The sequence below is a fragment of the Centrocercus urophasianus genome, unplaced genomic scaffold (genome assembly GCF_019232065.1).
Source record: "Centrocercus urophasianus isolate 14NV4802_14NV808 unplaced genomic scaffold, USGS_Curo_1.0 seq_38, whole genome shotgun sequence".
NCBI classification, from domain to species: Eukaryota; Metazoa; Chordata; class Aves; order Galliformes; family Phasianidae; genus Centrocercus; species Centrocercus urophasianus.
Window position 1 is genome coordinate 5,996,728 of NW_024884955.1, and position 11,030 is coordinate 6,007,757.

General features: G+C 47.1%; 1 protein-coding gene across 5 annotated transcripts in view; it reads right to left on the reverse strand.

Moving 5' to 3' along the window:
• Window positions 1-3,056, reverse strand: part of RALY (RALY heterogeneous nuclear ribonucleoprotein) — a 131,091-nt gene extending 128,035 nt beyond the window's left edge. For 3 of the 5 annotated variants that reach the window (XM_042832533.1, XM_042832528.1, XM_042832532.1), the window contains exon 1: window positions 2,973-3,056. The gene's annotated coding sequence lies outside the window, so the exon portion shown is untranslated. Of the gene's footprint in view, window positions 1-2,237; window positions 2,356-2,972 lie in introns of all 5 variants that reach the window. The other 2 variants (XM_042832530.1, XM_042832531.1) reach the window with 2 other exon arrangements.
• Between the last annotated feature and the right edge of the window lie 7,974 nt (window positions 3,057-11,030).

Consider the following 11,030-nt stretch of genomic DNA (forward strand, 5'->3'; position numbering starts at 1 on the left):
ATGCCAGACCTTGCTGTGACAGTGGACTGTCCAACCTGGAGGGCACAGGAGTTCTCTAGTGTTCTCGGTCACCCCCTGCCCCAGGCACAACCACAGCCCCTCTGAATTTGTTGCCATCAGAATTACACTTCATGTTGGGATTACAGCATGCGGCAACTGTAATTGCAACAAAATTCAGCTGGCTGTATTTTCTCAAAAACTCAGTCAAAGCCACTTTCAGTTAGTTTCACTTAAAGAAAGTCTAGCAAACCTGCGAGCTGCACACAAAATGCACGCCATAAACCATCAAAGGTTCTGTTAGAAGGTTGGTGAACTTTAGCAATGCCTTTGATGAAAATGGTCTGAGTTTCAAGTGTGTAATGAAACCCCAAATCATTCAAGTTTCACATGGTTGCAAATATTTCTCACAGTTCTGATCAAAGGTGCGTTCAGCAGGGAAGAAGCTTTGATTTTGCAGTACAGGGGATGTGCTGAGATTTTCAAAGCCGGGCCCTGGGATTTAGATGAGCAGTTCTTGGAAGCGATGCAGCTAAACTTAGCAGTGCCTGGGGGGATGCTACACAAGAATGGCACGTTTGGATTACTCCTGTTACTGCTACCCCCCTTCCCAGGGGAAGTTTAAATCCCCATGCTGATGTTCAGGGGGCTGCATGCCTCTGTAGCAAGCTTGGGCTCAGCAGCTGCCCACCCTGCATATCTATGTCCTATACTCTTCCCTGATTTCACTCCGTCAGCTGCCAACCTTTGCTGCTCCACTGCACTTCTGAGGAAAAGGCATCACTGCTGCAGGACCACTTGCTGCCCCACACACCAACAGGGAGCTGCAGGAGCACAGCTGGGGAAGCTTCCTGGTCCTCCTCAGCTCTTTATGATAGCACCACTCTGGGAGAAAAGGGAAAGCAGCTGCACCTCTCCCAGTGAGCAGTGAGAGACTCCAACGCCTCCCCAGAGCCAGAGGCGTATGTAAATGTCTGGGTTTAATACCACAGCCTTGCTATGAAGTCTTCATTTGTGACAAAGATTTCCATAGCAACAGACAGATCTCGCCAGCAGGACTGTGGTCCCCTCAGAAGAGAAGGTGGAAGGAGAGAGAAGAAGCAGCAGAACACTGTACAGATCACCACAGAGCAGCAGATCTGGGTATTTACACAATCAGACCTCAGGCTTTGACACTTCAACACTACCCAAGAAAGGGACCCCATAGGAAAACTGTGCAAAAGGTGTTCAGGCAGTGTTAGACTGAGGCAAAGGGGGCACAGACTGCACCAGTCCCATCTCCCCACCTCCATCAGCCCGTGCACAGCCTGGCACTTGCTTTGTCACCTCATCTCCATGCAGTGCCACCGCTGGGTGCTGGAGGTGTGCAAAGCAGAGGAAGGAGTGCACAATGGGTGCAGCAGGTGGAAGCACTGTCAGATGTTTGCTCTATCCCAGGATCACCTCTCTATCCTATTTCTGTTCTCCACAGGCACAGCTGGTAATACTGACCTACTGAGCTGTTCTGTAATTAGCCACAAGCTAATCAATGTTTAGATGCTGCCGTTAAACCCTCAGTTACTTGGCAGTACAGAAACGCAAAGCTTTGCCATGCTGATAGCTCTTTTAGACCAAGGCTGCATTGCTGGGCCTGTAGATGCTATTTTTCCTAAGGACAACCCATCTTACAGGCATAGTGCAGCTATTTGTTGCCACATCCAGCTTCCACTCAGGGCAAATAATTTGCACAGGCATTACAGAATCATCAGCTGCTCCTTAAGTGGCAATAAGAGTGGTTGGCCAGGGAGGGCTGGGGCAGCCAGGAACTTTGAGGAAGCAGCAAGTTGTTCTTTCTAATGTGTTTTGCTTCTTGATGATTTTATTCTTTTCACTGAGATATTACTGTAAGTAAGTGGCTTGAAAGCACCTTGTGACTCTGGCAAATAAATCACACCGTGGCAATTTAACCACAAAGGCAGCACCTTTGGCTGGCATATTTCACTTCAATGTGTCTAGAGGCATTTATGCAGAAAGCCCTGCAAAGGAAAGGAGGATTTTTATTTTTTTTTTTTTCCCCCCTCCAGTCTCTGTAACTCCCTGCTCAGTTGCTTTTAGCACCCAGATAAGAAGTTGCTGTTACAGCAGGTTCAAAGACACCGAGCTTCAGGGGGAGAGAACAAGCTCCAGAATCACACAGCTGTACTGACTTTGGCTTTAGTGCGAGCTGGCTGAACACTACACCCAACAACAGCAGAACTCACCCTGCCTGAAATTAAAGCCTGCTGATGGCCTGTGTGGATTCTGAGACATCAACAGACGCTTTGGAGAGCTTTTCCTACACCGATTGCTCTGAAGATTTACTTTCTGAAGGTGACGTCCCTGCAAAAATGAACATCCTTTACCTCACTGAAGTCAGTAGAAGACACCCTGAACAAAAAGCACATCACTGTTCAGGATGCTAGACTTAGCACGCCTATCTATCCATTGCAAAACTTCAAGTTGAGAACTTACAAGTTGAGCTGCCATGCCTGCTGCAGCACACAAAACCCTGCCTTCCATTCCCCAACTCAGAGTAGCACAAACCCCCTCCCTCCTTACACCAATAACCCTATGGGTATTTTAGGATCTGGCCATTTTCCCCTCATAAGGATAAACACTAATCTTCCTGCCTGATGTGCTGAATTAGGTGTTTTCTCCCCCATCATGCAAACAGACTGTTAATTATTTACCAGCCTGTCTGTAATGCTCTAGTTTACATGCTGCAATTTGCATGATTTATTAAACAAAATAGCGTTTAAAAAGAAATCCTGTCATAGATATGTCATCCTTAAAGGAAACTGGTTTTTTTTTTTTTCCTCAGAAAAACACCCAAATTAAGGAATTGCTCCAAAGAAGATGCCTTCTTTTGTTTGCAACCATTTACCCACTTAAATAAATCATCTCCCTCCTCCTTCCCATTCACAGGTTTTATGAGGAAGTCTCATTAGTCGACTAACCTTTGTGAGTGTGTTGATGTTGCAGCAGGAGCTGCTTAGAGGAGAAGATAATGAATCAGGAATTGCTAAATGGCTGCCTCAAAAAGCTGAGAAGGTCATCTGGCAACTGTACATTGATTAGTAGCCCAGGGAGCACGACAGTGGGGAGTTAAAAGGGCGCTTAACCCTTTCTGGGTGCTGTTTTTCCACCCAAACTGGTTGAGTATGGGGGGGTAGGGGGTGAGTTAGGTTTCATTTTTCTGTTTTAATCCTAGGATGGCCTGAGTTGAAAAGGCCCACAATGCTCATCCAGTTCCAACCCCCTGCTGTGTGCAGGTCACCAACCAGCAGCCCAGGCTGCCCAGAGCCACATCCAGCCTGGCCTTGAATGCCTGCAGGGATGGGGCATCCACAGCCTCCTCAGGCAACCTGTTCCAGTGCCTCACCACCCTCTGGGTGAAAAACTTCCTCCTAATATCCAACCTAATTTAATTCTTTTTCCCGTGACATGTCGTTCAGAAGGAAAATGCTGCCATATGTTCTCAGACTTCATTGCAGAAACAGTGCAGTGTTGTAGGGCCACCCATTTCTCTCTGGGATGGGCTCTGTCAGCTCAGAGCTAGATCTCCAACATCAGAGTCAGAGCCCTGAGCCTCCACATGCAATGAGCTGAGCTGTGCCCCATCTAAGTTAAAATAAGGCTTAATGCATTTAAGGCTGAGTCCACGTGGTTGAAACTGAACTTCACATAATAAACATATCAATCATTTTTCTTCCATTGGATAGCACCTGTATCAATCACCATCTACACAGGAACCACAAAGACACTGCTCCCATGGTTTCCATGCTGCTCTATGTACCAGTGTCCTTGCACTTGGCTCTGGAGACCTGCAACATCTAACTCATCTATTGTCAGGTGAAATGACAGATTTTAATTTCCTTTCTTGACAAGCAGTTATGATCCATAACTGCTAAAACTGCAGTTCATTATTTTTTTTTCTAACGCTGGAAATGATGTTATTTAGTAGAAGATACGCTGTAAATAACAGGAATTTGGCTGTAGGTAAAAGCTAGATATATTCAGATAGAGATAAAGTTCACGTTCGGGCAGCAGCAGTGGTTAAATCATGGGCTCAGGTTACTGAGAGATGGGTATGGAACCTGTAAGCTGAGGTCCCTGTCCTTTTCCAACACAGCCCTGCTGCCAGTCAATGGCTTTGATGTAGAGATCCCTGGGTGAGCTCTACTTGCTTGGGTTATCAGGAAGATCAAGCCAGATAACTGTAATGGTCCATCTTGGCCTTAAAATCCCTGGCAGGCTAAAGCACTGAATCTGAGTATGAATTTTTAAGCACTGACATTAATGTCTTCTTCTCTTGCAGAGTTGAGCTATGGAAATTCTTGACAGCAGCTGAATCAGTGCAGCAGCTCACATCAGAGCCTGTGGGAAATACTGTGAGCAAGATTACTGCGGAATACCGCCATGCATCAGGTTAGGGATGGAATCGATGGAGATGCTGCTTCCTTTCTTTCTGACTGTTGGCAGCAGAGGAACATTCCCAGCCCACTCAGGGCCCCTCTTGTTTTGGGCAGGCTGAAATTAGCCCAACTAATGGAGTGGCTGCAGGATTTGCGAGGGTGAATGGAGTGAGACTCCAACCTTAGGGGACGCAAAAGATGAGCTGTGTTTTCCTGTCGTAGGACAATAAAGGAGGAAGATGTGTGTATAATCACAGATAAAGACATGTGCTTAACGTGGGATTTGGGCAGTCCCAGCAGGATGAGGCAGAGCTGTGACTACATCTGCTCTGTGACAATGGGACCCAGAGCTCCAACAGCCTATGAGGACAAAGGGACCCAATGCGACAGATATGACATGGGAAAAAAACCCTACTGAAGGAAGAAATGAGTCCCTTCTGGTTTGCAACATTTGTTAAACCAGAGTGTCACCACCTGCTTCTCTTCCTCCTCTAATGAATATTCTCTGAACAAAAGAAAAGGATGCACAAATCACCCTTAGATGAGGCGGAGAGAATGCTGTGTGACACAGTCATCTTCCCCTGCCTGTGATTAACCCTGCTTAGTGCTTGCAAACAGTGCCCTGTGACTGGAGTTACACTTTTTGGTTCTGTTCATGCACAGCTAACTTGCTCTGTGTGCCTATCTGAATGCAACAGCTGCTTAACAAGATGGGAGATTGGCATCCTGGGCTCAGTTAGTTCTTGGGCTGCACATCAGGGCTGTCAGACAGACTGTAATGCAGGACATACTGAGGGCACTGCTGTATGCTGCTGACTGCGTGTAATCCATCTAATCCAGCCCCAGAGGGTAATGGATGGGATTTTAAGGTGGTAACAGAGATGCATCCTGCAAAATTCTTCGGTATGGCCTTTGGGCCCCAAGCAGTGCTTGGCAGATGGTCTGCAGGCTCAAACACTTGCTGATCCAAGCTGGGATTGGGTGGAGATGGGACAGCAAAGTGATTCGTATCTCAGCCCTGCTCCTCTGACCCAAGTCACTGGGAATGGGTTGCTCATTTGCTAAGCATGTGGTATGCATTAATACAGTGGTGGCTTCCCTCGTTTGCAGTCATTTTTCCTCCTCCTTGGGTCACCCAAGCCACTTTGTAGTTTTAACTTTATGTAGGTTTTTATTGTCATACCGTCCCTGCATCCTCCAGAAAGGAGAATTTTCTGAGAGGTGAGGACAACTAGGAAGTGCCACTGTGTCATCTCACATAAGCAGCCTTGAGACGCCAGCAGAGTCCCCCAGACCATGCTGGAAGATGTCCTTGTGTAGAGCAGGCACTGTCCCTGTACGTTGCTCTGCGATGCACTCATAAAACAAAGCTGTCCTCTTGCTCTGTATATCCAGAGCAGCCTTCCCCTCAGTGAGAGCACTGAGCTGGCAGAGGGTAAGCAAATGCAGAATTTGCTTCAGCTGCTAACAGTCTTTGAAGCTGAATCCTTCTTGTCCCTGCACTGTTGGCTGGAGTTTACACAGGGTCTGCTGATTCTCTCTCGCATTTGCTTTAAACGTGGGATTAGGCAAAGCATTCAAAATCAGGAAAAACCACCAAAAAGAACCCTCTCTACTATTGAATAAATGAACACAGGCCTTAGCAGAGTGAAATCAATTCCTGTTAGTATTCTGCACAATGCGATAGAAGCAATTCTACTTAGCTCTACCTTAAATGCCACTGTATGTCACACTTTGCAGAAACTGATAGTTCCATTTTCAGAGTATTGCTCTCCAATTAAATCAATAGCTTTGAGTAAGCTCACCTGTCTGATCCATAGAGCAGGGCTGACATGCCCAGCCTGCAGGTGTGCACAGGGCGGGCTGGCTGAAATGCAGCTGGGATTGTAGGAGTTTGTGTTGTGCCATGTATGCAGGCAGCAGCGCTGAGCTCCAGCCTCAAAGAGATATTTCACTTCGTTCACTACAGAGCTCATTTCTATAGGAGAACCCAGAGATTCTGCCTAGCAGGAGCTTAGACATGAACAAGGGAATCTGCCCCATGATATCTGTGCACATTGGATGCAGGCATTGATTTCCTGGGGGAATCCAGACATGCAAACCGGTGTGAGCCCTCCCTTGCAAGGCAGCATTCAAACTCTCCTCTCCCTCACACTTAGCAGCAGTGCCAAGTGCAGAAAGAGCAGCTCATGTGAAGTGCTAACGCCTTTCTCTGCAGAGCCAGGACCTTCTGTGCAGGGTATGTGTTGGCCAGCTAAGCCTTCCGTATCTAGGGACAGTGCATCAGGAGTGCTGTCAGTTAATACAGCCCTGAATAAAGAGTCATCATCTCTCCTTACCCAGTAGTGCATTTAGACAAGGAGATACTAAAGCCTTTCTTTGGAAAAGAGTCTTCCTGAACAGATGTAGCTCGAGGTTTACACAGGGTGCTAGCATAAAGGAATCACAGAATCACAGGAATCTCAGGCAGAGCAGAGATGTGAATTAATCACTAATAGCACTCCCATCCCACACTCACTGCCAGTTACTGAGCACTGAGCTGAGTGTGGGCACTTGTCTCAGCAGGCAGCAGCACTGCCAGAGCCCTGGGCAAGAAGCTTTGTGCTTCTGTTTGGTTCTTGTCGTTGTTTTAAATGAATGTAGCAAGAAATACCCAAGGTTCCTAACGGCTGAGACTGCATCTTATTAGAATGCAAAAATAATAGACCAGAACAAGACTAGCAAAATTAACCACAATTTCAAAAAAAAATCTTCCTTTCAGGTTAGACCTGACTGTCTGGGTTGAAACATTCTTTGTGGGTCGTTCTTTGTCACCTCTGCATCTAGGCTGTGAGCTGCTCCCTGCTGCAGGCCAGGAACCTCCCCATGTGTCTCTCAGCTCTGCTGATGGCTCTTCACCTTCTTCTCCTGCCTACTTGCTCTTACGAATGGTCTCCAAGCCAGCATGCCCTCAGAGATCTCCATCCATCCCCTGATAGCGAGGAGAAGGTAATCACATAGTCTCTCCCTTTCTAGCTAGTCACACCACAGCTTGGTGGGATGTCTCTGTGCAGGAAGTGTGAACAGTTTTACTATCAGTCCCCTGCAAAGATGTACACAGACGACTTCTTTCTGGAACCTTCTCAGATTATGTAGCATGGAGAATTAGAGGACGTTCTCATATAGAATTAGGGTCAGCTGAGATTAGCAATGATCATTAACCCAGAGACAGGCTGGGCAATCACTGAGGATCACTTTGGACTCAGGGTCTCTTTCCTGGTGAGTGCCCTTTGTAAAAGAACAGAAACAAATTGAGCAAAAAAAAAAATTGCCCATATAATTCCTTCAAGAGAGCCTAAAAAGGGACTTCTGGGGAACGCGTGAAACATCTGGCAAGAAAGCTGCTTTCCCTTCTGCACTGAGCAAATTGGGAAACAGAGCAGGTGAGAAAACTGTGCAAGAGAGGCAGATAGCTGTGGAGAGCTGTGGCTGTGCTCACAACGGCTGAATTTTAGACAACATGCTTTTACATCCTTCATTCATATGCCCCTGATGCTCTGATGGGTTATATTTATCAAGCTCCTTTGTCAGTCTCCTCTGGACTCCAACCATTAATTCTTTGCCTTCCACCTACTTCCAGTCCCTCCCATTTGTTAAGAGCAATCTGCCAGAGAAATGTGCCTCTCTTCTGCAGAGATTTGTCCCTTCCTTCCCTCTGCATACACTTCCCTCTGAAGGCAAACTATAAAGTGTTGCTTTACTGTCTCACTGATGGTCTTTAACCTGTGTGGGACTTCTGGGTGCAAAGCCATCTCCCAGGACATGGACCTAAGACTGCTGTGTCCCAATCTTGTCTCTGTTTGGTCCCCTCCAGCACATATGAGATGAGAGGGCGGCAAAGTGGTTTCTGTGGGCTTAGAGCTGCAGGGCAGTGTGCTTTCTGTGAGTAGGTGTGCTGCTGTGGCATGTGAAAAGCAGGCAGCACAGAGCAGCCCCATGCCTCTTTTCCTAGCTGCAAAACAGATGTGCTCATAGCAATAGAATGGGTCCGGCACCGCACCGAGAAGAACAGGGCACAGGAAAAACAACGGGCTCTCAACATCCATAGGAAGCCACGCAGAACAGGCTGCATCCCATAAGGGCTTGTTAGATTATGTACAGCCTCAAAATGCCTGAGCTGTTGATGTGGTCTGAATCAATACTGCTATGAAGGTACAGCATGACAGCAGCCTGCTGAGGCCATTCAGATCCGTGGTGGCTTTGTGCTATGCCAGCAGTGACAGCACTCATTCCTTGGCACTATTTCTCTCCATAAGTACCTCCTTATCCTTGCATGCTGCCCTCTGAACTCTCCATACTTTTACATCCCCTGTACAGAAGCAAAGAATGGGCTGAGAAGCACAGGTATCTTTAATCAAATATTCATGAATTTACCTCTGGTACATTTGTTATGTTCTTACCTACCTGCCTTCAGCAGGGTCAGCTCAGCAAAATCAGTTTCTCCACATATTTTCAGAAACTTCAGTGCAATCAGCATATTTCCTAGTAAATACTCAAGTACAACTTGCTCAGTGGGTATTAGATATAACTTTGCTCTCTGAGCCCATGACAGGCCCATGTCCGTCCCACTCAGCTGCTGCTCTGTCCTTTTTCTCACCACATTGTTTGCTATTGTGGGGAAACCTCCTCTGAAGTTAGGTTTGAGCCCTCTGCTTGGACCATTGCTGAAAGCAAGCCTGAGCAGCCCTAAGCAGCTCACACGCTGAGTCCAAGGCTGGAAGCCCTGATGGTATTCAAAGTGATAAAAGAAAACATGATGGAATAGGAGCTGGAAGTTATTTCCTCTCTTTCTGGCCTGTTGTTAGTGCAGTTGTAGGGGAGATGGCAAACTCCACTGCTCTGATCTTTGCTTGTAACAAGCTTTACAGCAACCCTGCAAGGAATCTTTCTTTGGCTTGATAGGTTTTAGAATTTAATTTCCAGTGGCTCAGAATTGGTGACCCTGCAACCCACCTGAGCTCAGGGAGCACAAAGCATTTGCTTCTTCTCCTCACCAGGCTGTTCAGTACTTGGCTACATTCACTTGTAAGTTTTAGAACTGAATGTCTGAATACGCCATGAATATTCTTTTCAACACACTCTGCATATTCCTGGAGTTGGGCTTCTGAGCAATTCCACTTACTTTTTAATCATCTGTGGAAGATGGGTTTTTCATCCACAACAAAGGCTGGCTGGAACAAAGGTGTCCTGCACATTCACAGCACCCCACTGCACCCCTGCACTCACAGGCTCGTAGTGCTGGATCCCATGGCAGCTCAGCCCTCTTCCTTACCACACCAGCAAGTTGTGGTCAGTCTGCAAAGAGGGACAAATGACTAGAAACAGGCATGGAGCTGTGTCAGGGGAGGGTCAGGTGGGGGTCAGGGAAAGGCTCTGCCCCAGAGAGTGGTGGGCATGGTACAGGCTGCCAGGGCAGCAGGCACAGCCCCAAACAAGAAGGCCTGTCCCCTGCCCTGTCCCTGAGCACATCATCCCCACCTCTTCCCAGCCCAGCCAGTGCTGCAGCAGAACCACAGACAAGAACTGCTGAAGGCTTTGCCAAAACTTTCCCCTCTGTGCAATGAATACACCTGAAACCAGCACAGAAACACAACGACGGTTGGCATGAGGGAGACTCGATGCGATACGCTGCAGGATGGACCATTAGCAGTTGGCTGAAGCAATGCTAATCCAGGCCTGAAAAATATGCAGCCCAATTACTGCAGCTACACCACTGGAGTAATGGGGAGCTTGGGAGTGGGACTGATGAGCAGCTTTGTAACGGGCTAATGAACAGTCTGGCTGCTCTCCATCAAAGGCCTAGAGGAAGTTGGTACCAGACCTCTGGGGTGGCACTGGAGGGGGATGTGCAGACTGGGAAACGTCCAAATATCGCATTAAAATGCAGCAGGAGCAGAGTGGAAGCTTGTGCATGGATAAAATAACTTAAATATGACAAGTGCATGAGAACTAAGACATTATCAAAAGGAGCTATATTTGCATTATACAAAGTACAAGGAATAGATTAAATGTATTTTTAGGAGAGCAATTTTAGACTTAGAGCTTCCGGGTGGCTGGGAACAACTTTAACTCCAGATAATGGAGGAAGATGCCAAAAAAATCCATCCTTGCTGGGTTAGATTTATGGGGAAGGTCAGAGTGAAAAGGGGAGTAGGTAAGAGTGGTGGGGGAAAGAGCAGGTATTGGGGCGGGACATTGTTCAGGAGGAGCTGCCAAAGATGACTGAGGAGAAGGTGGGCTGACCCATGTCTGCTGTTGCAGCCTCCCTGTGCTGCTGGCATCACAGCCCTGCAGCTGTCTGGTTATCATCCATTTCCATGTTGCGTGGGCAGCAGGAGGCCATATGCCTGATTAAATGTGATTTGAGATACCTTTCCTTGACAGGAAACCATTTCAGAATGTGCTAAAGTGTGTTTGGGAATCATGTCCCAAGGTAGGTCAGAACTGCAGTCCCAAATGATGTAAGCCACTTAAAATTCTCTAAGGATGAGCAAAAGAGTTGATATAAATTATGGTTACCCATGAGATGATTGAACAGCGTCTTTCACTCCTGGACGTGTA